At 44.1% G+C, this 27,645-nt stretch overlaps 1 protein-coding gene across 3 annotated transcripts in view; it reads right to left on the bottom strand.

The window, feature by feature from the left end:
• The window catches only part of LOC105471012 (olfactory receptor 5M3), a 377,575-nt gene extending 350,414 nt beyond the window's left edge, over nt 1–27,161 (bottom strand). Inside the window, exons 1-2 of one of the 3 annotated variants that reach the window (XR_011610565.1) lie at nt 25,009–27,161; nt 2,668–2,788 (exon numbers count right to left, since the gene is read on the bottom strand). The gene's annotated coding sequence lies outside the window, so the exon portion shown is untranslated. Of the gene's footprint in view, nt 1–2,667; nt 2,789–22,754; nt 22,774–25,008 lie in introns of those variants that run through there. The other 2 variants (XM_071074598.1, XM_071074599.1) reach the window with 2 other exon arrangements.
• Between the last annotated feature and the right edge of the window lie 484 nt (nt 27,162–27,645).

Raw genomic sequence — 27,645 nt, 5'->3', positions numbered from 1 at the left:
TCTCCAGAGACAGGATGCAATTTGCCCAGCCCGGCCTGTGGACTGGTTCTCCTTGGATGACCTTTCAGATGTCCACCCCTGGTTTGCCTACGTGTGGCCTGGAAGCACAAGGACAAGATGTACAAACAGGAGAATTAGAGGCCATGGGCATACCAGGAGGGATAGAAGAGACTGTGGCAGGAAGCACTGGGTGGCCTATCCATGGGGGTCACTCTTAAAGGCCTCCGCTCAGGGCTGCCTTTGCTAGAATGGAGGTAACAGTGTCTGGGTCTAAGCACGGCTGAAGAAGAGAATACACAGTGGAGACAGAAGAAGTTCAACAAAAAGAGTAAGTGACTGCCTACATGGGAAGACAGGAAGAGCACTCAGGGTCCTTGTCAGAAAAATATCTCCTCTGCCCACCTGCCTAGTGCCTGAAAATCTACCATGAGATATTCCTGCAGAACCTCATTCAGGTCCTATAAGCTTCCTCTGTGTGAAAAGCATGAAGGTCAGCCCTAGACATTTTGCTCTGATGAGAGAATATAAAGGTTATTGGGTGATCGGGGGCATACACATGAAGGTCAGAGCAGAAACTGATGGTTATCTCCCTGATATCTATTCTTCTTTTCTTCTATAAACAGACTGCTTATCTGGATGCACAGCCACCCAGCTAACCACTATCTTTCCTAATCTTCCTTGCAGCTAGCTATGGCCAAATGCTTGGATTGATGCCAGTGAGTTATGAGCAGAAGCCATGGGTCAGCCCTTAAAAGGGAAGAAGCATGCTTTCACCTCCCCTTACCTCCTGCTTGCTGGACAGAGCCCCATGGTAGTGGGAGCTGAATCAGCATCTCAGCCACTAGATGGAATGTACATTTGGAGGATGGCAAAGCAACAGGATAGAGTCAGCTGCCCAGGGCCATGGAGCCAGTATGTCAGCCCTGGGCTGCCTGTGCTCATACTGTTAAATGGGTGAGGCATAAACTTCCTTATTATAAGCCAGGATTATTTAACTCTTGATATAGCAATCAATGTCTTTCCCCACCTCAGGTAACGGCATCCCTGGTGCCCACTGCCATGCCATTTGATAAGCACAGCTTGGTGCCCTTCACAGAGAGGGAGCGGAGCACTCAGGCCAAGTAGCCAGATTTCAGCTCTGATCCCAGCTCAGAGCCACGCCCCTCGAAGCCCTCTGCTACCTCTGCTGTGGGGGCTTTATTTTCTGGTCCTGGAATCAGTCTACATAGTCTGAGAAAGGGTTTGGAGGCATCTTTTGAGAACAAGGAACATTCCTTTTTTTTTTTTTTTTTTTTTTTTCTTGGAACTCTTTTATACTGTTGGTGGGAGTGTAAATTAGTTCAACCATTGTGGAATGCAGTGTGGCAATTCCTCAAGGATCTAGAACCAGAAATACCATTTGACCCAGCCATCCCATTACTGGGTATATACCCAAAGGTTTATAAATCATTCTACTGTAAAGACACATGCACACATATATTTACTGCAGCACTCTTTACAATAGCAAAGACTTGGAACCAACCCAAATGCCCATCAATGATAGACTGGATAAAGAAAATGTGGCGCATATACACCATGGAACAAGGAGCATTCTAAGGGATATAGCTTGGATGCTAAAACATTGGTATTTCTGGGACATTTCAAACAAGTACAAGAACACTAGCTACCTTAGATGCTGGGCTGCACTCAAAAGCCCAGGCTGTCCAATGCTTTGTTTGGGAGAAGCCTGCACTCCCCACTGGCCTAACCTTTCTCTTGTCTCCTTCACTCCACTACCTCACATATTTAGAGCACTTATCTGGACCAAGAAGGTATTAAGTTACAGCCTTTTTTGTAAATGAATCAAAGTAGAAAGTGGCGGCAAGGGAGAGTCTAGGAATCCCAGCACAGACTTTCCTATGAGTTATTCAGTTCAGTCTTCAAAGACAGGTCCTCCAACCATCTCTATGCCCCCAGTCGTAGACTAAATATTTTAAAACCCAGGGAAGAAGCATCCACTTGCCCGAGGGTTAGACATACGCCCTCTCTTGGCTTTTCCTAAGACTGGGAAAGAAGTAACTGGTCCTCCTTGGCTTCCCTAGGATTAGGAGGTGAGCACTGGGAATCATTTTCCCACCAAATCTCACAGATATAAAGGTAGCGCATTAATATTCCACTGAGATTTGGGGAAAGCAATGAATGCCAAACAGACAAGAAACGGAAAAGTGACCACTAGATCTACCATACCCTCTCAAGAAATAAAAGTAAAATCAAATCAAACAAGAGAAGAGTGGGGCTCCAGAGAGAAACTCTGGAACCAAGGGAATTTCCTTTCCCACTGAGATATCATAACCAGTGGCATAATTAGATTTTCTAGCAATGCCTGTGATTCAGAAAAGGAGAAGGAGTCAACACTGTTAGGAACACAAACTGCAGGAGAATATTATCCGGACATGACCTCATCAACATCCTCTGGAGGAAAGCTTTCAAAAGGGGGATGGTAGTAAATTCCCAGGTGTCACAGCTAAGGCAAGGAAAGGACTACCTAGGAACAGGACTGGGTGCAATAGTCTGGTTTTTTGCTATTTTCCCAGACTTTATGCTCTCTGGCAAGATTCCATGGTTCCCCCTTCTTCCATCTGAATCCAAGACAATGTCTCTAGAAGTATAGTTTATCTCATTACATACCTGTATGCCACTCAGTTCTTCTTGTAGCCGATAGAAGGGACCATGTTTCCTTCCATTACCATCTGGCCACCTGCTATGCTTCACAGTAATGCCTCCTAAAAATACTCTTCTCCAGGATCCCCTGTGAATTTAACAGAATGAAGAAAAAAATCAAAGTTAGTCTGCTCAGATTGGCTTTTCATCAAGGGATACTTTTATGATGTACAATCGAGTAGGAAAGTAGAAGTCTTAGAGACAGACAGACAGATTTAGATTAAAATAATGACAAATTTTTCATTATACCTAACATGTATTATTATCAACGTGCTGGCCACTGTTCTATTCACGTCTTGTAGATTACCTCATTTAATCTTCTCAATAACCCCTGAATTAAGCAACATTATTATCCCCATTTTATAGATAAGAAAACTGAGACATAAGTGACTTGGCCAATATAATTCAGCAAGAAAAAGCAGAGTAGGTCTGACTCCAGAACCAAGTTTGCAATCTCTCTGCAAAACTGCCTCTGATTAAATAGCTGTGCCTTCCCCATCTCTCAGATCCTTGGTTCAGATGGCCTTAGGCATGAAGCAAATCGACTGGTGGAAAAGGGAAGAAAGATACTTCTTGAGAGGACAAGGGGATGGGAAACACAGTCTGGTCATCTTGAGGGCAATCAGATAACATGAAGCACATGAAAAGATCTGGGAAGCCACTGGTATTCAGAGAGAGCCTATGAGGCAGCAGAGAGTCCCCCAAATGACACAGTCCCAGCATCATGGCTCTGGGCACTAACAAGGGTCAGACAGAATGGCAAGATGTCAGAAATTCAGGCATGGTTGCAATCCCAGCATAAGTAGATAGGTAGGTAGGTCATAGATAGATAGAGCCATGCATACATACATACATGCATACATGCATAGATGATAAAGACATAGACAGATGATTGATGGATAAATAGATTAGTTAGATGGAACATAGATAATAGATGAGAGAGTTTAGATAGGTGATAGATACAGAGATAGATGGAAGATGAATAAGATATGTGATTGATAAGAGTAGATAGATAATTGATAGATGATAGATAGATAGAAGATAGTACATAATAGAAGAGAAATCAGATAAGTGATAGAGATAGATAGATAGATAGATAGATAGATAGATAGATAGATAGATAGATAGATAGAAATGATATTGGACGAGAATGATCTATCAGATGCTTAGCCACAGAGACAGAACAATCTAGGCACATAGATGACATGGGATGGTACAATATTAAGTATTACCAGGCACCAGACACCTGGCAGAGAGTGGACTGAGGCAGCTGATACACTCGCTTACCTGGTCAGGATGGCCTCTAAACTTGGACTGGGCCAAACCTCCTGACAGGTGCATGGATGACTCCAGCCAACAAGCTTTAGCTAATGTGAGATTTCACCTTCCTACCCCTTCCCACTTCTGTGTGCAGCAGTGTGGGGATTCCAATCACCTCTCCTATCATATAGATCATCACTACTGTCAACATTAGCATTTATTGAGCCTTTATTTTCTAGCAGGCATGGTTTGAAATGCCTCACCTCTGATTCCTCATTAAACTATCACAATAGGCATATGCAGTCAAATGTCTTTTTAGGGTCTTGGGTTGCATATAGCAAACACATCACCTTCCTTCACTATCTCTTTCCTTACCACAGCCTCCATAGAAGCCACGTTTCAGACAGAAAAGGTAAAAAATGTCCCAACCTCTTTGGACTTTAAGAAAGTGAGAAATAGGCCAGGCACTGTGGCTCATGCCTGTAATCCCAGCAATTTGGGAGACCAAGGCGAGCGAATCACCGGAGGTCAGGAGTTCGAGACCAGCCTGGCCGACATGGCGAAACCCTGTCTCTACTCAAAATACAAAAAATTAGCCAGGTATGGTGGCACATGCCTATAGTCCCAGCTGCTCAGGAGGCTGAGGCAGGAGAATTGCTTGAACCTGGAAGGCAGAGGTTGCAGTGAGCCGAGATCACACCACTACACCCCAGCCAGGGCGACAGAGCAAGACTCCGTTTCCAAACAAAAAAAAAAAGAAAAAGAAAAAGAAAGGAAAAAAAGAAAGGAGCAATAAACTTTTATTGTATAAAGCCACTGATGAGTCAGGGTTAATTTGTTACTGCATCTTTGCCTGACTAATCCACCGCTGTAACATAGGTTTGCTGTGAGAATTGAGTTAATACATGCGAAAGATATAAACCTCGCCTAATATGTGCTCACTTGCCTAATATGTGAGCACTCCATAAATATTGCCTACTATTGCTCCATATAATCTTGCCCAATATGTAGCAAGCACTCCATAAATGCCAGCTGTTGTTAATACCATTCTTGGATGACTGGATATAGACACTGATCCCCAAAGGGCTTAAGACCTTACCGTTGTTGACTTTTATTGCACCAAAATGAACATGAGCTCCTGTTCATAACAGCATAGAGCTGGGGCTGAAAGTCCATCGTATTTGCAAAGGGTTTTATTCATTTCTTTAAGAATTATATAACAATCGCAGATTCTTGGAACTAGAAAGGATCTTAAAGGTCATCTTGCCTATCCCCTACCTGAGGCTTAACTCCCTTCTACCCTTTCCTTTACCCTCATCTGAACACCTTATCTTGAGCCTACTCGGGAGCTCTTGCTCTGGGAAAGTTCTTCCTTATGCTTGCCTGGATCTATTTCCAGCCCCCACAGGGGCCAGTACACCTGCCCAGCACATCCATCCTCGGTCCACTCACTGGCCACAAACACATGAGTCCCTTCATCTAATCCATTCAGCAAACAGGCATTGAACCCCTACCTCGTGCCTGGCTTATTGCTTACTGTGACCTCAGGCAAGTTACCTACCCTCTCTGAGCTTCCAAGGCCTCATCTATAAAATCACTGTAATACTAGCACCTAATTCCCAGAGTTGTTGTCAGATTAAATGAGGCAGCATACACAGGGCACATATCACAGATCCTGGCACACAGTGAGTGTCCAGGAAATATTAGTCTTCACTGTTACCTTTGTTGTGGTTTCAGTGTATTGGAAAAAATAGAAGTCGAGTCAGAATTTCCAAGTCTGATAAGTACTGCAAAAGAGGAAGTATAGAGTGCTACAGAAACACTGAATGAATTTGAATTGGGTTTAATGGTTCCATATGAAGAGACCTCTTTCCCAATGTGGGGACATGAAGTTGGTTATCAGGGGGCCCTCAGAAAGGCCTGGAAAACCAAGCTGAGAAAGCCACAGTAGCAAGGCGATTGGCTGTTCCTGGGGATGGCATCAGAACAAGGTTGGTGGCATCAGAACAAAGAGAATGAGGGCCACTCAGGCTGCAGTGCACAGGGGGACCCGGGAACAGGATGTGATGGGGCCCAGAACCTGCTTTCATGTGTCATGGAGCAGTCCTGGCAGCTTAAAGGAATTGGGCAGGAGGACTGCAATGGACAGAAAATAGACGAGGCAGAAAAGCCTTACATCACCTTAGAGCTGCCTAACAAGGCAGCTGGCAAAGCCCAGGGATGCAGGACAACAGGAAAGATAAATTCCAGGCCCCTGGGTGCTGTTTGCAAACTAAATTCCAGCTTTTGAACCAAAGCTTCACGTCAACAGAGTAGACAGAATAGGGAGGGTCATGGGTGGAGAACAGAGGGAACCAGTGAAGACCCCCTGCCACCCTCGCCTCCACCTCCTCATCACTACCCAACCCCACTATGAGGCCAGACCCCCAAATGAAGCACATATAGGGGTAGGTGATTGGCCCAGTCCCACCCAACATGCTTCCAGAGGCTGGTTTGTTACTCCTGTTGTTTTAGATGGTCATTTTCTTTGTGAGAAGAGCCCAGGAGGAAGGTTTCTTTCCCTCGCTATTCATGCTGCTTGCCTGCTGGTTCATTGATTGTCCTTCACATGTCCTGGCTGTAGCTGGGATGTAACCAAGGAGGGCAGGCAACCTGGGGCAGGTGGTGGCAGTTCCTTACCTGAGTCACAAAGGATATCTTCCACCCCCACTTAATTGCCAATAAAACATAAAGCACAGGCTCTCCCTGGGAAACAGCAAAGAATCCTGTTAACCCTGTTTTAAATAGGTTGTTTGTTTGTTTGTTGTTTGTTTGTTTGTTTCCTGTTTGGGTTTTTAATGATGAGGAGGGAAAGACTCTTTTGCTTTAAGGAGCTAAATTGTCAACTGGAGGTCCCTGTCTTCATCAGAAGCAGGAACCCTGAGTGGGTTAGGAGGGAAACAGAGGAGTGGGTGTGATGGAGAAATTCTACCCATTGGGCCACGTGAACTGGCACGGCTTTCCAGGTGGCTGGCTCTCTCAACATTCAGGCACAAGGCCAGGCCCCAGTTAGCTAATTCCAGTGACATATGCTGACCGTCCCCATCAGGTAACCAGCATGACTCAGTGCCTCCACGAAGTAGGGGTCATAGGAAAAGCCGTGATCTGAGTTTGATTCCCAGTTCCATGCTATACATTCTGTGTGACTTTCAGCAAGTCATACCACCTCGCGGAGCCTCAGTTTTCTCATCTGCAAAATGGAGCCAATAATAATGACCGAATAGGATTCCAGGAGAAGATTAAGTAAGATGAACACCTATAAAAAGACCAACATAGTGCTAAGCCCATTGTAAGTACTCCCAACTAGCATCTATTAAAATCTCTAGCTATCATAAACATGTCACTGGCTGTGGAAGGCTTGGTCCTTCAAAGGGAAACAAGGGGCCCAGGTGTGTGTCACTCCCTGGAGTGTGATGAACTCAGCTCCTAGAATTCTAGAGACTACTTCCTAGAAGAATAACAGAGGCTCCGCTTTGCCTCTCTTCGTGTTATTGATTCCTTAGACTTGAGACTCCTCACTCAAATCACTTTCGTATTCCCTTTATCACAACAATATGGAAAGCTGTTAAGGATCTCCACAAAGGTGGGCTGCAAAGTGGTGGTCCGGCAGATGCCCTCGCTCCCTGAGGGAGTAGAGGATGTAAGGTGTGTGGTGTGGGTGTGGCTGGGCCCCACGAATACACTTTAAGACCCAGTGGAGAGAGCACGTAGCATCTCAGCTGACTTTTGCAGACAGAGCTAAATTGAGAGGTGCCACCTTCGCTGGCAAGGTCAGAGGACTCGTGTCTGCTAACCTGGAGAGGTGGGAATTGCAGGCAGCAAACAAAATTGCACTGCCACTTGGAAATCTGCCAACTGCTACAATCAGGGTAAAAATAATTGGAAGAGTCAGGCAGGTGTGAATCAGGTGCTCTGGCAACTTGTGGAGGTATGAAACACTGCTGTCTACTCCCTCTTCTTCCTGAGCCCCCTCCTGTCCTGGCCTCTAGGACATGGTTTTTACCCATCCCCACCCCCTTCCCTGGCTTCTTATTCTTTTTCCATGCCATAGGTCTTGGTCCTTGGCACTATACTTCTCTGCGCTCATACTGCATTCCCTAGAGGATTCATCCTTCTCAGGATTTGTCTCCCCCACCCAGCCCAGCCTCACTGCTGATAACCACCAATCTAAAGCCTCCAACCCAGAGCCCTCCCTGTCCCAAGTTTCTAATGACTCACATGCCCCCTTCTCTTCAATACTCTGGGACAAGCCATTCATTCACCAGTTTACTCCGTCAACAAATATTTAGTGACTAGATACCACATGCCAGGCACTGAGCTAGGTGCTAGGGATAAAGAAGTGAAACATGTTACCGGAAATTCAATTGGAAAGGAAGAAAATTAAAAACAAATTTCTTAATTGTGGAAAAAAAAAAAGTAGGAAGAATATAACACAGCTTAAAATGGACAAAATTGAGGCTGGGAGAGGGGGGAAAAAAACCTATTTCTTATAAAGTAGGGCCGCTCTGCATCCATGCTATTGAAGCCAAACCCGAAGGGTGGGCAGGACCTAGGTGTGGTAGGAGCATCATTCCAGAAAGATGGAATTGCATGAGGAAGGCTCTCAACAATCTCTTTACAAAATAACTTTATTTGTGTTGGGGATATGAAATGTAGGGGTTTCCACTTTGTTATCAAGCAGAAGTTAAAAGCAGATAGTAGCACCATGGTAAAAGATATCTATCAGCCAGACATCTAAATAATTACTTAAATTGTCCCAACCCTGACATTTATCACCAACCCTTCCCTTGGAGGTAGGCAAGTAGGAAAATAATGAGAAGAAAGTTATTTTCTAATTATCCAGCATGAATTATGATTCTGAGAGGCTATTTCCAGGAGTACTTTAGAGTAATTTAGTTCAGCATTATCAGAGTTTAATTTAGCATGACATTATCGGTGCAGAGAAACTCTGGAACCAGACTCAAAAGAAGAGGATTTTTGTTCTTCCATTCCTAAGCCATCTGACTGTGGATCCTAACCTCATGAAGCCTCGACTGCCTTCTCTGTGATATGAGGATGATAATACTTGCTTTACTAACTTCACAGGAGAGTTGGGAGAATCAAGGCAGTAAGTGTAAAAATGTTTCGCAAACTGCACATGGGAGGGACTATTATTCACGCCTTTAATGGAGGTTGAAGGACCACTTTGGGTTACAACTGACAAAAACATATTCATAACTCAAAGTGGTTTAAGGGAGAAAAAATTACTAGCTACAATAACTAGAAAATCTAGTTAACTAGCCCTAGGTACAGTTTGATTCAATGGTTCAAATGACACCATCTGCATACAGGTCTCTCACCATCTCTCACTCTCCTCTTCTCCAGATTGTTTCCTTCTTAGGTTGCTCTAAAAACTACACCCTCCGAGGTTCAAATCTAGAAACACAAGAGAAAGTGCCTCTTTCTCAACAATTCAAGGAAATTCCTGAGCCTGATTTTACTCTACAGACCCTAGTAGAGTTGTGTGACCACACTGACCACTGTGTCCAGGCAATCAGAAGCCTCAATGAGCCATGAATATGTCCCATGCCCAACTCTCACGTAAGAAGCACATGGAGGCCAGGCGCGGTGGCTCACACCTGTAATCCCAGCACTTTGGGAGGCCGAGGCAGGCAGATCACAAGGTTAGGAGTTCGAGACCAGCCTGGCCAATATGATGAAACCCTATCTCTACTAAAAATACAAAAAATTAGCCAGGCATAGTCCCAGCTACTCAGGAGGCTTAGGGAAGAGAATCACTTGAACCTGGGAGGTGGAGGTTGCAGTGAACCGAGATCACACCACTGCACTCCAGCCTGGGCGACAGAGCAAGACTCCATCTCAAAAAAGCAAAAGAAAAAAACATGGACTGAAAACTGGGTAGGAATGGATCCCTAGAGAAATCAAAAGAAAAATGAAAGGCAATTGGACAGCAAAACAACAGATGTCCACTCCACCCCCATAGCTTAAATCCCTTCATGGAAAACTCCCAGATCAGTCTTGATTGTCTCAGGATGAGCAGTAACTAAAGACAGATGTGATTACAGACTCAAAAATGGTACGTAACCTGCTTAAGAATTACATCCTACACAAACTCAATATTGAGCCTCGAAGTTGAGCCTCACTACTGAGTTCTTGAAGTCCAACCTCTTCTTGAGCAACTCATCTTTCCTTTCAGATTCAGTTGCTTCTTCCCATGTCAGACAGTCCTACCAGGAGGAGGGGGCCTGTATTGTGAGTTTCTTCTACCTCTGCAAGTCTTGGTTCCATCCATTAATCAACAATTATGTCTTTTCTGGCCCTGGCTTCTCTATCGCTCCACAACTTTTGTTTTTGTTTTTGCCTTTGTTTTCAGGTATCAGAGCATGTAAAAGATGCAGCAAACACATGCTTGGGAGATGTGGGAGGTCATGGAGGGTGTCGGGGAGAGGGGAGGTGATGAGGAAAGCTTCACAAAGGGGAATGCAACTGAGCTTTAAGTAATGATTAGGAATTTTCTAGAACAAGAATGAAAGAAGGTCATTTCAGGCCTGAATCATTGGATCCAAAACTATTTTCATCTCATCTCTCTTTTGAAGAAAGAAAATTCTTTTCTCAACCCAGAAGTTGCAAACCAGTGGCCTGCAGACAGATCAGGCTGGCAGATGTGTTATATACTTGGCCCACACAACATTTTGTGGAATTTAAAGTAGTTGCCAACATTTAAAAATGGTGAGATTTTTTTACATAAGGATCTGGATTTCCAGCTGCTCTTGAAAACTCACAAGCTCTGACAGCCCTGGACCTAAGCTTCTATTGGGGCAACAATTGACTAAGTTGAGTAGCACCTACCCTCTGCAGGGCTGTACGACCTGCTGACTTTGCTCCTTGTTCTGTATCACTGTTCTGTCATCTGCCTGGCCCTGTTGGCATTGAGTTGGTAACTCTGTCTCATCCCAGACAACTAACCATTTATGTTTCAGACTAACTCCCATTATCATATTATATTATAATAGTATATTATATTTTATATATTATGTTATATCATATTACATAATAATCTAATCTGTTGCTATTACTCCCTTGCTTTGAATCCCCAGTGATTCTCCAAATTAGCAGAACAAAGTCTAATGCAGACTGGGTTGACCTCAACCACTTACCCTTTATTTTACCTACCAACCCCGAAGCCCCAAAACCCTCTATACTAAATGTTTGCCACTTCCTAATCCCATCCTTTCCCATGACTACATACTGTTAACATGTGCTATCCCCTCCACTGGTCAAACTTCCCTGGGTCTTCAATGTCCAATTCAGAGGTCAGTGTAGACCACCCTGACTCTTCTGGGTAAACTGTCCCTCCCTCCTCAGGGCTCCCATCCAGCACCGCATTCCTACCTTGGTTCCAGCACCTGCCATGTTTCTCTCTAATTATCTGTTTACATGACTGCCTCCTCCACACCTACCCCAGACTGAGATCCTTGAAAGCAAAAACCGTGACTGATTCATCTTTGTATATTCAGTGCCTTTCTGTATACCTTGGCAGATATCAGATACTCAATAAATTCTTGTTAAATGAATGAAGAAAGGAACAAACACACAGGGAACAAATTGGCATGTGTTCATGGAATGTCACACCTCAGCAATTGTAATGAAAGAAATCATTCCCACTGAAGCTTTTCTGTCTACTCTAGCCACACAGAATTGTTCCCTTCTCTGGATTCCTGTAGAAACAGTAGTTTATGACAGCTCCTGGGTGAGTTATTAGAGGAAGCTAATTAGAAGGAGGTCATATCCTTTGGGTATTGACAGATGTAGGATTACAGAGCACAAAAAAAGAGAGAGAGAGAGAGACCTCAGTGCTAGTCTCTGAGCTTTCTAGCCCCTGGCAGCTACAGGCACCAAAGCCCATGAAGCTGCAGTTCAGGTCCCAGCATCAACTCTAGCCCAGGCAGAGAGAAACTCCATAGCTGAGACACCCCCAGAGAGAAGTTCTAGGATAAGTTATTATTTTCTCACTCAGCTTCAGACACAATTGGTGCACTTGCAATTCCCTGAAGATACCAAGCTCCCTCCCATCTCAGAGCCTTTGCACCTTCTATTCCCTCTGCCTGGAATTCTCTTCCTCTGTGTATCTGCAGGACTCATTCCCTTACTTTATTCAGATCTCAGATCATATTTAACCTTAGTAGAAAAGCCTTCCCTGATCACCAATGTAAAACTGTAGAAATGTATCCCACAGCTTGCTACCCTCTGTTCTTTACTCTGCTTGTCGGAGGAGCTAAAGGAATGAGGGCATTAAGGACCAAAGAGGGCCAGGACTTGGTGTCGCCAGGACTCTACTCTCTTTCCTTTTCATCTCATATCCGTTTTTTGGTTTTGCTTGGCTCCATTCTCTTCTACCCAGGCAGGCTTTCTCCGTGTGAAAAAAAAAAAAAAAAAAAAAGCCATGAGTCACAGCCTCCAAACTCATCACCAAAAAGAGAAAGGAGTTTTCCCACCCATTCCAGTGAGAATAATCTCAGAAAAATCATCAGATTGGTCTAACTCAGGTCATAAGCCTATTCCTGAGCCATTACCACAGTGAGAACATGTGCAGTCTTATTGATTAGGTCTGGATCCTACCCCAGGATTGACTTGGGTAAGGCTTTTTTGGTTTAATTCATCTCTCAACCTATCACTGCAGCCACAGGAAGACATGCTCACCTGCCCAGGCCTGCTCACATGCAGACTTGGAGCTGGGAGTGGAGCAAGTCCCAACTGAACTATACGGTTAAGAATGAGGGAATGGAAAATCAAGGTGAAATATACCTTCAAGACAGAGGAGACAAATGGGTACTGGACGGACAGGTGTATTCGTTACCTGATAATGACTTCACAGCTCCCAAAGCACTTGCTCCCATCCTTCGTTTATCTCCATTGAATTCTCACAGCAGTTCTATGTGAATGCCCAGACGTTATTACCCTCAGGAAGATATTTCAATTATTAAACAACCCATATAGTTTGGGCACTGGCCAAGCAAAAGGGACTCCAGCTGTGAACCACAGGGATGACCACCCTGGTCAACAGCCTGATCACACCCATTTCACAGGTGAAGATGCTGAAGACTTGTGCCCATGTACATAGCAAGTGGGCAGGAAGAACTTGAGACCCCTGATGCCAAGTATAGGCCCCTTTCCACTGTCCTAAACTACCCCTCTGTCCACACCCATCAGGGAGGTGAAGTAAGGCAGGATGGAGGGAACCAGAGAAGAGTTGCTATTATGATCCCAACCATGTGGAGAAAGAAGCCAGCATGCTGTAGCTTGCAAGGAGGCTGCTTAGTCGGTGCCACAAAAACCTGGAAAGCAGTGCCTGCCAGACGGCAGGGACAAGGAGCAGCCAATGAGATGGGAGTTTGCAGCCAGGATGGCAGATGCCAGGAAGGCTGCAGCTATTCTAGGATGCAGGCAATGACTGCTCCATCACCCCAGCCCTCCCAGTCCCCATTTCCCTGGGGTAGTGGGGAGACCTCCATCCTCTCTCCAGCTTCTTATTGATGTAGGGTCCGAAAGCTGAGACTTTAGAGCCAGGCAGTCAGGCCAAAGGGATTCAGCCCCTTAGAGAAAATGGTGAACTATCATCTCAAAACATGGAAAATGCTTAGTCACTGTCCTGAATACAACTCTACAGTCACCCAATCTATTCAGAATTCATCTGGTCCAAACGCCCCCATGTTATTAGATGCAGAAACTGAGGCCAAGGGAGGAGTATGATTTGCTCCATGGCCCCACAGCAAACTTGAAGGAGAGCTGGGCATTGCCAGATTTCTCAGTTCAGGACTCCCTCCCCTGGGGATTGAGAGCAGGCTGAGTCTCATTTGGGGCCATGATCCTTCTATTTCATGGGGCTGGTGGAGCTTGGCCTTCCATGGCTAGATCAACTCTTGACCTTTATGCCTCACATTCTCCCAGTAAAGGCCATGTTGTAGCTGCAGGTGTGGATTCCTGCTGCAACCCCTCCTCTCTGCCCTCAGGTGATCCACTGAGGACTACACAGTGCACCCTCAGGCCCCACTCTCTATTCTGGATTCAGAGCCTGAACCAACCCAAAGCACCCAGACTTCGCTTCTCCATCACGGTGTAGTTCCTCTCAGCTCTCCATGCCAAAAGCATTTCTTGGGCAAAAACATCTTGGCCCCAAAGTCCCTCCTGGAGTAAGAGAAAAACAAAAGGATGGATAAGAAAGAAATGTCTCTTTTTCTGCTCCTGACAAGTACTAACCTTCTTTCCATTGCCCTTACCTTCTCAGCCTGACTGGACAACAACAAGTGTTTCACACGGGTCTGTCATGCCTTCGATGTACAGCTTCGTGGTTAGGGGCACGAACTCTGGATATACCAGACAGTCCAGAGTTAGAATCCACCTCTGCCATTGACTAGGTATGTGACCTGGAAACGGCTTCTTTCCCCTGCCTGTTTTCTCATCTGTAAAATGGTGTCACCTCAAAAGGTTGGGGGACTTGAATGACATAAAGGATTTGGCTCTGTGCCCAGGATAAAGTCAGTGCTTGATGTTCTTTAGCAGTAGGAAGCTGGTAATTGCCACATGTTGTGGGGTGAAGGGGATGTCACTGCAGCCACCACTACCTTTCCTGCTCCTTTCAGTCCCTCTCAAGCTCTGGTTCTGCCAAAGCCTTCCCTGATTACTCTCATCTCTCCATCAGCCTTTCTTTCCAGAACCTGTACACCTCCATTTCCTATCCAGCTTAGTTCCGAATTAAATTCCATGTCTAATAGTTCTGACTTGGTGTTGTCCTTGTCCCCACCTAAAACCATAAACTCCCATCAGACAAGACCAATGGGTTTTCTTCTCCCACCAGCAGTGCAAAGTCCAGGACCAGGCACGTGGGAGGTTCTGGAAAAGTTAGCAGTTGAGTGATTGTACAGCCAATTTGTCACTTTCATGGGATTGGAGTGAAGCTATCTCAGAATTTTCTGTATCTACTTCATCTCTTGCTCTTTCCATTCTTTGATACTTTGACACATCCACATCCCAGGGCACATCATGAGATCCTGCAGCCAGACCTAGAAACCTATTAAAAAAAGGGAGCCCCAGCATGTCTCGTTTATTACCCAAAGGAAGGAAATTAACATCACATGTATAAAGCACTCAGTAGTCTATAAAATGCTCTTAGCAATTCACTGCGTGAGGAAGTGCCTTTTCCCACTTCCACAGAGGGATACCAAGCCTCCAGGGACTAGGAGACTAATCCAGGCTCACACAGCTGATAAGGAACAGCCCATACATTTTGGCCCAGTGCTGCTAGCCCTCAATCTGGTGCTTTGCCCTCTGCACTGCCTGCCATGCAGGGAATCCACGTTAGTATCTTTCTGTATTAATCTGTTCTCACGTCACGCTGCTAATAAAGACATACCCAAGACTGGGTAATTTATAAAGGAAAGAGGTTTAATTGAATCACAGTTCCACATGGCTGGCATCATGGTGGAATGCAAAGGAGGAGCAAGGTCACATCTTACACGGTGGCAGGCAAGAGGGCATGTGCAGGGGAACTCCCCTTTATAAAACCATCAGATCTCAGCTGGGTGTGGCAGCTCACGCCTGTAATCCCAGAACTTTGGGCGGCCGAGACGGGTAGATCACCTGCGGTCAGGAATTCAAGACCAGCCTGGCCAAAATGGTGAAACCCCATCACTACTAAAATTACAAAAAAAAATTAGCCAGGCGTGGTAGCAAGTGCCTGGAATCCCAGACACTCAAGAGGCTGAGGCAGGAGAATCACTTGAGCCGGAGAGGCAGAGGTTACAGTGAGCCGAGATCATGCCACTGCATTCCTGCCTGGGCGATAAGAGTGAAATTCCATCTCGAAAAAGAAAAAAAAAAAATGACATTTCATAAGACTTATTCACCATCATGAGAACAGCATGGGAAAAACACGCCCCCATGATTCAATTACCTGCCACTGGGTCCCTTCCATGACAGTGGGGATTATTATTACAATTCATGGTGAGATTTGGGTGGGGACACAAAGCCAAACCATATCACTCTCCTTCTTGGCCATGGACTTGAAAAACCCTTTCCCTTAATCAAGCAGGAGCCCCAGTAGCTGCTTTTTCAATGTCTGTTTCTCTAATGTCTCCTACTCTGGAATATTTAGTGAAACCCAAGCTGGCTAAAAAGATCATGCATGTATCAGACCTCAGGGACTCTAGTGTGACCCAACCTCTCCCAGTCCCTATAGGCATCTCCCTCAAACATCAGAGCTGGTGCACACCCAAGAGAAGAAAGGTGTGACTCCAAGATGTCCTCCCTCACAGCCGTTTATCACAATAGGGCTCCCTTCACCACAGAAGGGAAGGCTGAGGTTCAGAAAGATGGTGTAGGCTTGGACTTCGGAAGGAGAATGACTAAGCTGAAGTTCTTCCTCTGCCATTTACAAGCTGTGTGACTTTGGGAAAGTTTTTTAATGTTTTTGCTTTTGAATTTCCTCATGTATAAAAGATGGAGTTGTCATACTTAGGTTTAGGACTATTGCACATGCCTGTAATTCTAGCACTTTGGGAGGCAGAGGCGGGCAGATCACTTGAGGTCAGGAGTTTGAGACCAGCCTGGCCAACATGGGGAAACACCATCTCTACTAAAAATACACAAATTAACCAGGCGTGGTGGTGCATGCCTGTAATCCCAGCTACTCGGGAGGCTGAGGAAGGAGATTTGCTTGAACCTGGGAGGCGGAGGTTGCGTTGAGCTGAGATGGCACCACTGCACTCCAGCCTGGGCAACAGAGCAAGACTCCATCTCAAAAAAAGAAAAGACTATTGCAGATTTAAAAGATGGCACAGGTACAACACTGAACACAGTGTTTCATGAGTGACAGTCATAAGCTTTTCTACCATCTAACTGTGTTACTTTTAGCAAACTACCTAATTTATCTCGGCCTCAGTTGTTTTGTGATTCTTTTAAAGCGGAAAAAAAAAAGCACCTCCCTTCCTAGGTCTGCTATAAGAACAACATAAAATAATTGACATAAAGCACTTAACCTCTTGCCTGTCACAGGGAAGGTGCTCAACACCTGTTAGCTCTACATTGACATTCCCAGGTCAGACAGCCAGAAAAGGAGGGCTACAGTTCCAACCAGGGTCTTCTGGTTCCAACCCAGCAGCACCTGAGCAAGGATGAGAATGGTAAGGAAAAGAAATAAGCAATAGTAGCCTCACAAACACAGGCAGGAATAAATCACTCCCATGTGGCAGCCTTTCTGTGCCTGACCAAAGAGATAGGTGTTGTACCTTTATCCATGTGGACAGATAAGAAAGAGTAAAGGGCATAGGTCACAGAGGTGGGTATGACCTCATTGCAGTGCCAGGATATTTCCAGGCAATTGGCAAGACTTATTGACAATCATCCAATAAATAGGATAAATAGTTCTTACTTCCCAAGCGCCTGGGAAGAGAGCTTGCAGCTCTTTCCAATTCCTGCCTCTTATCTCTTCCTTCTCAGATACTGCTTATCTCTGTCTCTGGAAAATCTGGGCTCCTTCCCACTCTCCTCTGTCCAGAATTCTAAGGATGCCTGGGAGAAGGCATCTGCCCTGAATGAATGGGTCAGAGGCATGATTCCAAGTGACTGGCTGGTAATTGGAAGAGCTCAGTGGTCTGGCTGGGGAGATGAGAGCCTGCTAAGCACATCTGGACAGCATCAGAATCACAAACTGAAGAGAGCTGGGAAGGACTCAACCCCAGCTGACATTCACAAAGGAAGGAAAATGTAGGGAGCCAGACAGAAAGGAGTGATGCTCTTCAAAGTCAACGGGTTTACAATGAACAGCATCTCACAGGTGAAAGAGGGAGCACAGAACAGGCACACTCAGCTAACACACAGCTTTCTCAGGGAGGTCGTCCTCCACCAAATGAGAATAGCCCTGCTTTTTCATTTTTTAATTTTTATTAATTTTTTAATCAACAAATAAAAATTACATATACTGGCCAGGTACAGTGGTTCCTGCCTATAATCCCAGCACTATGGGAGGCCAATGCAGGAGGATCACTTGAGGCTAGGAGTTCAAGACCAGCCCGGACAACATAGTGAGATCCCACCACTACAAAAGAAAAAATATTTAAGGAAAAAAATTGTATATAGTTATGGTGTATACTGTGAAGTTTTGACATATGTATACATTGTGAAATGATTAAATCAAGCTAATTAACATATCCATCATGCCACATCCTTAGATTTTTATGGTGAGAACATTTAAGATCAATCTCTTAGCAATTTTGAAGTACATGCTATTGTCGCCATGCTAAACAATAGACATCCAGAATTTATTCATCCTGTCTAGCTGAAACATTGTATCCTTTGACCAACATCTCCATACCTCTCCTACATACTTCCCAGGCCCTGGTAACCATTATTCTCCTCTTTGCTTCTATGAGTTCGATTTGTTCAGATTCCACATATAAGTAAGATCATGCAATATATTTCTTTCTATGCCTGGCTTATTTCACTTAGCAAAATGTCCTCCAGGTTCATCCAGGTTGTCACAAATGACAAGATCACCTCCTTTTTAAAGACTGAATAGTATTCTATTGTGTACATGTGCCACATTTTCTTTATCTGCTGTATTAGTCTGTTTTCACACTGCTGATAAAGACATATCCAAAACTGGGAACAAAAAGAGGTTTAATTGGACTTACAGTTCCACATGGCTAGAGAGGCCTCGGAATCATCACAGGAGGTGAAAGGCACTTCTTACATAGCGGCAGCAAGAAAAAATGAGGAAGAAGCAAAAGTGGAAACCCCTGATAAACCCATCAGATCTCGTGAGACTTTTCACTATCATGAGAATAGCACGGGAAAGACCGGCCCCCACAATTCAATTACACCCCCCACCCTGCCCCGCCGGATCCCTCCCACGACACGTGGGAATTCTGGATGATACAATTCAAGTTGAGATTTTGTGGTGACACAGCCAAACCATATCATTCCGCCCCTGGCCCCTCTGAATCTCATGTCCTCACATTTCAAAACCAATCATTCCTTCCCAACAGTCCCGCAAAGTCTTAACTTATTTCAGCACTAACCCAAAAGTCCACAGTCCAAAGTCTCATCTGAGATAAGGCAAGTCCCTTCCACCTATGAGCCTGCAAAATCAAAAGTAAGCTAGTTACTTTCTAGATACAATGGGGGTAGAGGTATTAAGTAAATGCTGCTGTTCTAAATGGGAGAAATTGGCCAAAGCAAAAGGGTTAAAGGGCCCATGCAAGTCAGAAATCTAGCAGGGCAGTCAAATTTTAAAGCTCAAAATGATCTTCTTTGACTCCAGGTATCACATTCAGGTCACACTGATGCAAGAGGTGGGTTCCCATGGTCTTGGGCAGCTCCACCCTTGTGGCTTTGCAGGATACAGCCTTCCTCCTTGCTGCTTTCACAGGCTGACATTGAGTGTCTGCGGCTTTTCTAGGAGCATGGTGCAAGCTGCTGGTGGATCTACCATTCTGGGGTCTGGAGGACAGTGGCCCTCTTCCCACAACTCCACTACACAGTACCCCAGTAGGGACTTTGTGGAGGGGCTCCAACCCCACATTTCCCTTCTGCACTGCCAAGCAGAGGTTCTCCATGAGGGCCCCACCCCTGCAGCAAACTTTTGCCTGGGTATCTAGACATTTCCATACATCTTCTGAAATATAGGCAGAGGTTCCCAAACCTCAATTTTTGACTTCTGTGCACCCACAGGCTCAACACTACATGAAGGTGCCAAGGCTTGCCACCCTCTGAAACCACAGCCCAAGCTCTACATTGGCCCCTTTCAGCCATGGCTGGAGTGGTTGGGACACAGGGCACCAAGTCCTAGGCTGCACAGCACAGGGACCCTGGGCCCAGCCCATGAAGTCACTTTTTCCTCCTGGGCCTCCAGGCCTGTGATGAGAGGGGGATGCCATGAAGGTCTCTGACATGGCCTGGAGACGTTTTCCCCATGGTCTTTGGGATCAATATTAAGCTCCCTTGCATTGGGAGTTATACCTGATGTAAATGACGAGTTGATGGGTGCTGACAAGTTGATGGGTGCAGCACACCAACATGGCACATGTATACATATGTAACAAATCTGCACGTTGTGCACATGTACCCTAGAACTTAAAGTATAATAAAAAAAAAAAAAAAAATTAGGCTCCTTGCTACTCATGCAAATTTCTGCATCTGGCTTGAATTTCTCAAAAAATGGGTTTTTCTTTTCTATTGCATCATCAGGTTACAAATTTTCTGAACATTTACTCTCTGTTTCCCTTTTCAAATGGAATACTTTTAACAGCACCCAAGTCACCTTTTGAATGTTTTGCTGCTTAGAAATTTCTTCCACAGGTGGATCACTTGAGGTCAGGAGTTCGAGACCAGCCTCACCAACATGGTGAAACCCTATCTCCACTAAAAATACAAAAATTAGCTAGGCATGGTGGTGCACACACGGTGGTAATACCAGCTACTTGGGAGGCTGAAGAATCACTTGAGCCCAGGAGGCAGAGGTTGCAGTGAGCCAAGATTGCACCACTGCACTCCAGCTCAGGCAATGGAGGAAGACTCCATCTCAAAAAAAAAAAAAAGGAAAAGAAATTTCTTCTGCCAGATACCCTAAATCATCTCTCTCAAGTTCAAAGTTCCACAAATCTCTAGGGCAGGGGCAAAATGTCACCAATCTCTTGCTAAAACATAACAAGAGTCACCTTTGCTCCAGTTCCCAACTAGTTCCTCATTTCCATCTGAGACCACCTCAACCCAGACCTTATTGTTCATAACACTATCAGCATTTTTGTCAAAGCCATTCAACAAGTTTCTAGGAGATTACAAACTTTCCCACATTTTCCTGTCTTCTTCTGAGACCTCCAAACTGCTCCAACCTCTGCTGTTACCCAGTCTCAAAGTTGCTTCCACATTTTCAGGTATTTTATCAGCTACACTCTACTCTACTGGTACCAGTTTACTGTATTAGTCTGTTTTCTTGTTGCTGATAAAGACATACCTGAAACTGGGAACAAAAAGAGGTTTAATTGGACTTACACATCCACACGGCTGGGGAGGCCTCAGAATCATGGTGGAACGCAAAAGGCACTTCTTACATCTGCTTGTCCATCAATTGACATTTAGGTTAATTTCATATATTGGCTACTATGAATAATGCTGCAATAAACATGGGAATGCAGGTAAGTCTTTTACAAGTTGGCTCTCATTTTCTTTAGGGTAGGTCTGCTTTTTACCTCCCTGGACCATTCTGTCTTCTTCTTTTGAAATACTTTTTATCTCTTTCTATTTTTCAATGATTTAAGATTCGTCTCCTCTGCTTCACCCCTCCCTGAGCACGGATCTTTTCTGTTTTGTCAGCTGCTGTATCTCCAGGGCTTAGCAAGGTGCCTGATACATAGGAAGGGCTCAATAAATATTTGATGATCACTTATGAAAAGATCTCTCTTTCTGACATTTGCTCAGGTAGGACTACAGTGAGGTTCGTGACCAGCTGCCCCCACAGCCACATCTTCAGATGTGACTAGAGTCAGCTTTCAAATTCATCAAGTCCTGGTTCCACCTCTTATTTGCTGTGAAGTCTCAGGTAAATTATTTAACCTCCGTCCCTGTACCCTGATTTGGCTTTCTCCACAGCATTTATCATCACTTGTCATATATTTGTTTTTGTTGTACTTATCATCTATTCCCTCTGACCAAAAACTGAGCACCAAGAGAGTAGGGACTTTTTGTTCACTGCTAACAGAAGGCATAGTTAAATATTTAACAACCAAGCATCATGGACACTGACCATTCAGAGTGGATGTCTGCCTCGTAAGCTGTGCAGGGATGTATGCTGTACAGATAGATCCAACCTGGGCCTGATATATAGTAGGCGTTGAATAAATATGTGTTAAATAGGTGGATGGGCCGGGCGCGGTGGCTCAAGCCTGTAATCCCAGCACTTTGGGAGGCCGAGACGGGCGGATCACGAGGTCAGGAGATCGAGACCATCCTGGCTAACACGGTGAAACCCCGTCTCTACTAAAAAATACAAAAAAGTAGCCGGGCGCAGTGGCGGGCGCCTGTAGTCCCAGCTACTCGGGAGGCTGAGGCAGGAGAATGGCGTGAACCCGGGAGGCGGAGCTTGCAGTGAGCTGAGATCCGGCCACTGCACTCCAGCCTGGGTGGCAGAGCGAGACTCCGTCTCAAAAAAAAAAAAAATAAATAAATAAATAAATAAATAGGTGGATGAATTTCAGTCAGTCACCCTCTCTGTACCCTCTTTACATTATAGCTACTCAGCATATATTGGTTCGTGTGCACTCGCACTCCCATGGTGGTTTTCTTCTGGTCAGCTGAGGAAGAGTCCCCCTGTGGCCCCATTCTCTCTCCTACTATAGTAAAATTGATCTCTCTCAATAGGACCTCAAAGCAACAGCATCTGCTACCTCTACCTCTTATCACTGAGTGTTAATTTTGATCTTTTAGTTCATCCCTTTATATCTACTTCTATTTTATCTAGCAACCCCCAGAAGCCTCTCTTTCCATTATCAAGAGTGATCAACAGTAGTGTCCCTAGATAGACATTTAACCAGCCTGCCTCAGCCAGAGAGATTTTATGGGCTTTCAGCCAAGAGAACCCATCAGTAGGTACTGCTGACCTGATGCTCAAGAATGGACTCATTCATGCAGCAAATATTTGTGAAGTTTCTGTGGTTATTATGTGCTAGACACTAGAGAAAAAGATTCAACCAAAATACCTGTACCTGCCCACAAGATGCTGATAGCCTAGCCATGGAAACAGACAGGTAAACAGACAATTACCTTGAGAATTCCTGACAGAAGCAAGAGAAGAGGGGCAGGGAGTTCCAGTTCCTAATGAATTTTATTTTGTTCTCCCATTAACTTTTCCGGAAAACACACTTAATAAGCACTTGGCAACTCAGGTTGTATATTGGTGGGGACAATTCTAAGCCTTACAGCTGCCTTAGGCTTGCAGGACAGTGGCAGTGACTCCAGGAAAGATTTGGCCAAGAGAGTACTGGGTGACGAGGAGGAGCTACCCTCCACTCCCCTTCTTTTCCCTTCTGGCCTTGCCTCCACTCTAGGTTGTTCTCCCTGCCGGTGAGGTGGCCACAGGACTGGAGCCACCTTCCATTTCACATTATATATGAATGCATGTTGTCTGGCAACAGATAATCATTAGATTTTAATGTTTATGCTTCCAAGGTAACCACATCCCCCCTTCTACAAACACACACACGCACACATACTGTGCACGCATGCACATACCCTTGTATGCACACACTCGTGCACACACATGCATGCATGCACACACTCACACCTCCGTGGTGGTCAGGAATCATGCAGATGTTGAATCATGTCAACAATTAATTACAAAGGGATGACGTGGAGGATCTTTAAGGCAGGAGCATGAAGAACACATCATAAAAACTCAAAAACTGGACCAGGGATGCAGAAATCGAGAAGCAGAAAGAACATGTGAACTGGTAACAAGTAAAAGGATAGGCTGCAGTTGTTATCTAAAAACTAAGTGCTATTATTTGAGTTGTAGTTCCATATTCACCTCCAACTCCCTCCCAAAATAATAACAAAATAATAATCGTAGTTATGGTTTGTTGAGAGTTGACAGATACTATGCTACACATTTTACATGAGTCATTTCATTAATAACCATGAGTCAGGTATTATTATTAATTACACCAAAGCCTTTACTCCTAATACTATGTTACATAGCCTCCTACCATATAATATTGCCTCCAGGTTGAATTAAGAGATTTTAGTGTCAGGAATGGAAGTCATCCAAGTCATCCAAGTCATTTTCTTTTTTCTTTCTTTTTCTTTTTAGAGCCAGGAACTCACTCTGTTGCCCAGGCTGAAGGGCAGTGGCTAAGTCATAGCTCACTGAAGCCTCAGTCTCCTGGGTTCAAGTCATCCTCCTGCCTCAGCCTCCTGAGCAGAGGAGCCCACAGGCACATGCCGCCATGCCAGACTGTTTTTTTTTATTATTATTTTTTATAGAGATAGAGTCTCATTATGTTGTCCAGGCTGGTTTCAAACTCCTGGCTTCAAGCAATCCTCCCACATTGGTCTCCCAAAGTGCTAGGATTACAGGTGTGAGGCACTGCACCCAGCCCCACTTCATTTTCATATAATGATACTACTCATAACTGGTACAGTAATGGCCAATTCCTTGAGATTCTATAAAGGAACAAGGACTATTCCAGGTTCTGCATGGATTGCCTCTTTGAAATCTCTCCATGGCCCTGTGAGGTGCATCCTAAAATCATGCCCATTTTAGATATGAGGAAATTGAGCACAGTGAGGTTAAGTCATTAGCCTAAGGGCACACAGCCAGTGAGTGGTAAAGTATTAGTTAATTGTTGCTCTGCTTTATCCCATTAACATGATTGTGCATGCTTTCCAGGCAACAATATTACCCATCAGGATGCCACGATTAACACTGTTCTATTTGGTGTTTCTTTTCATTATAAGATGCTTGCTTAGCACCCTCTGTTGAAGGCTGGACATTCACATTACTTCCATCTTTTTCTTTATCATAAATGTTCCTTCTATGAATATTTTTAAATGAACTAATTTCTTACTAATTGCAGAGTCAAAGGAATAAGTAATTTCCTAAGTGGGCCTGAGCCAATTCCCAGTGCCCCCCAGAAAGGTACATGTATCCCGTTCCCCCAAACCCAGCACATAGAATTTTACGGGTAGATTTATTGTTACTAGTTTAACGTATTATCACTAAATGGTTTTTATCTTTATGTCTTTAATTTTTAGCCAGACCATGCATCTTCCCACATGACATTTATGTTACTTTTCTACTGCTGCCTCACAAAGGACCACAAATTTAGTGGCTTAAAACAATCCCCATTGATTAGCTCATAGCTCTGGGGGTCAGAAGTCCTGGTACAGCATAGCTGGGTTTGATACTCAGGGAATCACAAGGCTGTAATCAAGGTACTGGCTGGCCTGCTGCATTCTTACCTGGAGCTTGGGCTTAATCGTCATCTGAACGTGTTCAAGTTGTTGGCAGAATTCAGCTCCTTGTGAGTGTAGAATTGAGGTTCCCGTTTTCTTGCTGGCTGTTGGCAGCGATCAATCATAGCAACTGGAGTCCGCTCTCAAGTTCTTTCCACATGTTCCCCTTTATTCTCAGAGCTAGCAATGGAGAATATCCCTGGAGTCAAACACCCTTTCAGGAAGGGCTGGGAACTTTTAAGGCCTCAGCTGATTAGGTAAGGCCCACCTGGATAGCCTGCCTTTCGATTAACATGAACTAACCTAATCATAGGAGTTTTATCCCGTTGTATTCACAGATTCTACCTGAACTCAACCAGGAAGTGGTCAGCTTGAGGGCTATACTGGTTTCCCACTGCGGCTGTAGCAAATCATCACAAATGTAGCGGCTTACAGCCACACCCACTGATTAACTCATTGTTCTGGAGGCCAGAAGCCTAAAAGGGGTCACCAGAGCTGAATTCCTTCTGGAGGTTCTAGGATAGAATCTGTTTTTTTTGTTTTATCTAGCTTCTACAGGCTGCCTGCCTTCCTTGATCAAAGGTTCCTTCCTCCATCTCCAAAGCTAGCAGTGTAACACCTTCAACCTCTTCTTCCCTCCTTACCTCTCCTTCTCGGACTCTCCTACCTCCCTCTTTCCTTTCTAAGGATCCCTGTGATTACATCGGACCCACCTGCATAATCCAGGATAATCTTCCCATCTCAAGTCCCTTAAGATGACATGTTCCTGGGTTTTGAGGATTAGAAAGTGGACATTTTGGGGGCCCATTATTCTATCTAAGCACAAGGGCCATCTTAGAATCTTACCTACCACAATGTTATATTTTCTGTATCTGTATCGGAGTAATTCGTGTATTACAGCAATTTCTAAGAACTGTATTTGTAGCTATTCTTAATGTATTTTCCATGTATTATGTCAAATGATTTTCATGTTGTTTATTTTTCCATTGACTGTCTTTCCTTTCTCTCTGATTTTGTTTTACCCTTTTTTGCTCAGCAAGACCCCATTGTCTTTTAATGTCGTATGTTTGAAAAATGACATGGTACATTTCCTCCACACACAGAAAGATATCTTCTCTCCACAGCTAAGATAAATGTGCTTTTCTGCTCTCTTCCTGATTCGTATTTTTTTTTTATGGCTTGTTTCTTTCTTTGGACCATTTGGATTTTTTTCAGAGCAGAAAAATGAAGTATGGAGCTAATGTCTCAAGACCATTTCTTGCTTTGAGGTTGATTCCAACATTGTTGTAGTTTCCCATTTTTCATATTCTATATTCTGATAGTGAGAACCACTTCCAGAAACTATAGTCTCTTCTACGGTCATTTTTCAAAGAACAAATGGTTTTTAACTTTTATTTTAAGTTCAGGGGTACAGTGCAAGTTTGTTACATAGGTAAACTTGTGTCATGGGGGTTTGTTGTACAGATTTTTTTATCACCCAGGTATTAAACCTAGTACCCATTAGTTATTTTTCCTGATCCTCTCCCTCCTCCCCACCTCCACCCTCCTATAGACTCCAGTGCGTGTTGTTTCCCTCTATGTGTCCATGTGTTCTCATCACTTAGCTCCCACTTATAAGTGGGAACATGCAGTATTTGGTTTTCTGTTCCTGCACTGGTTTGCTAAGCATAATGGCCTCCAGCTCCATCCACGTCCCTGCGAAGGACATGATCTTACTCTTTTTTTTGTGACTTCATAGTATTCCACAGTAAATAGGTACCACATTTTCTTTATCCAGTGTATCACTGATGGGCATTTAGGTTGATTTTATGTCTTTGCTATTGTGAATAGAAAGCACAAATATTTTAGTGAGGTCATCAAGTGATTTTTAGTTTGCAAAACTTTTTAAAATCTTTTAGTTAGATGAGTCCATTATCATTACTTGGAAGCATTTTCCATGGTCATCATCAGCACCATCATCTCACTAACATGATCTGTGCATTCTTGCCAGTTTTTCTCCCAAATGGTTTTCATTACCAGTTCACCAGATTCTGATTCAGATACTTTAAGCTACGATAATGAAGAAAGCAGAATCATCTTTGTTATTTTTACACATTCCCAGCAACTAGAGAGATTACCTTTTTCCATTTCTTCCTCTATCTTCATTCTATTAAGGTTTCATAATTTTCCTTGAATGAATTTCTTATGTAGTAGATTAAATTAATTCTCATGTATTTAAAGATTTCCTGCCATTGTTACAACTAATTTAGCGTGTATTTGGGAAATCATAGTAATGAAAATTATTTTTCAGCTCATTTCATTTGTACAACTTTTTGATTGATGTCTGTGTATTTTCCCAGTAGAGTAAATCCTTGACAATCATGAATTGAACAATCACAGTTTCAATAACTTGCAAGAGACCCCAAAAGGCCATGACACATAATCATTTATCATTTTGCTGGGGTTCAAAATAGAATCACTCCTACTGCAAGAATGCTGTGCAGGTAAAAGTCATTTTGCAAAGGGAAACAGCCAGCCACCCAGTATGGGTGTCTCAACATGAATTCATTGAATGAATTCATTGAATTTATTCTCTACATATCTAGTAACTCTCATAAAGTGATACACATTTCTTTGTGTAAAAAAAAAAATAAAATGACTTCT

The sequence above is a fragment of the Macaca nemestrina genome, chromosome 12 (genome assembly GCF_043159975.1).
Source record: "Macaca nemestrina isolate mMacNem1 chromosome 12, mMacNem.hap1, whole genome shotgun sequence".
Lineage (NCBI taxonomy): Eukaryota > Metazoa > Chordata > Mammalia > Primates > Cercopithecidae > Macaca > Macaca nemestrina.
The sequence above is the reverse complement of the archived record's forward strand: the minus strand, read 5'-3'. Positions and strand labels throughout refer to the sequence as shown.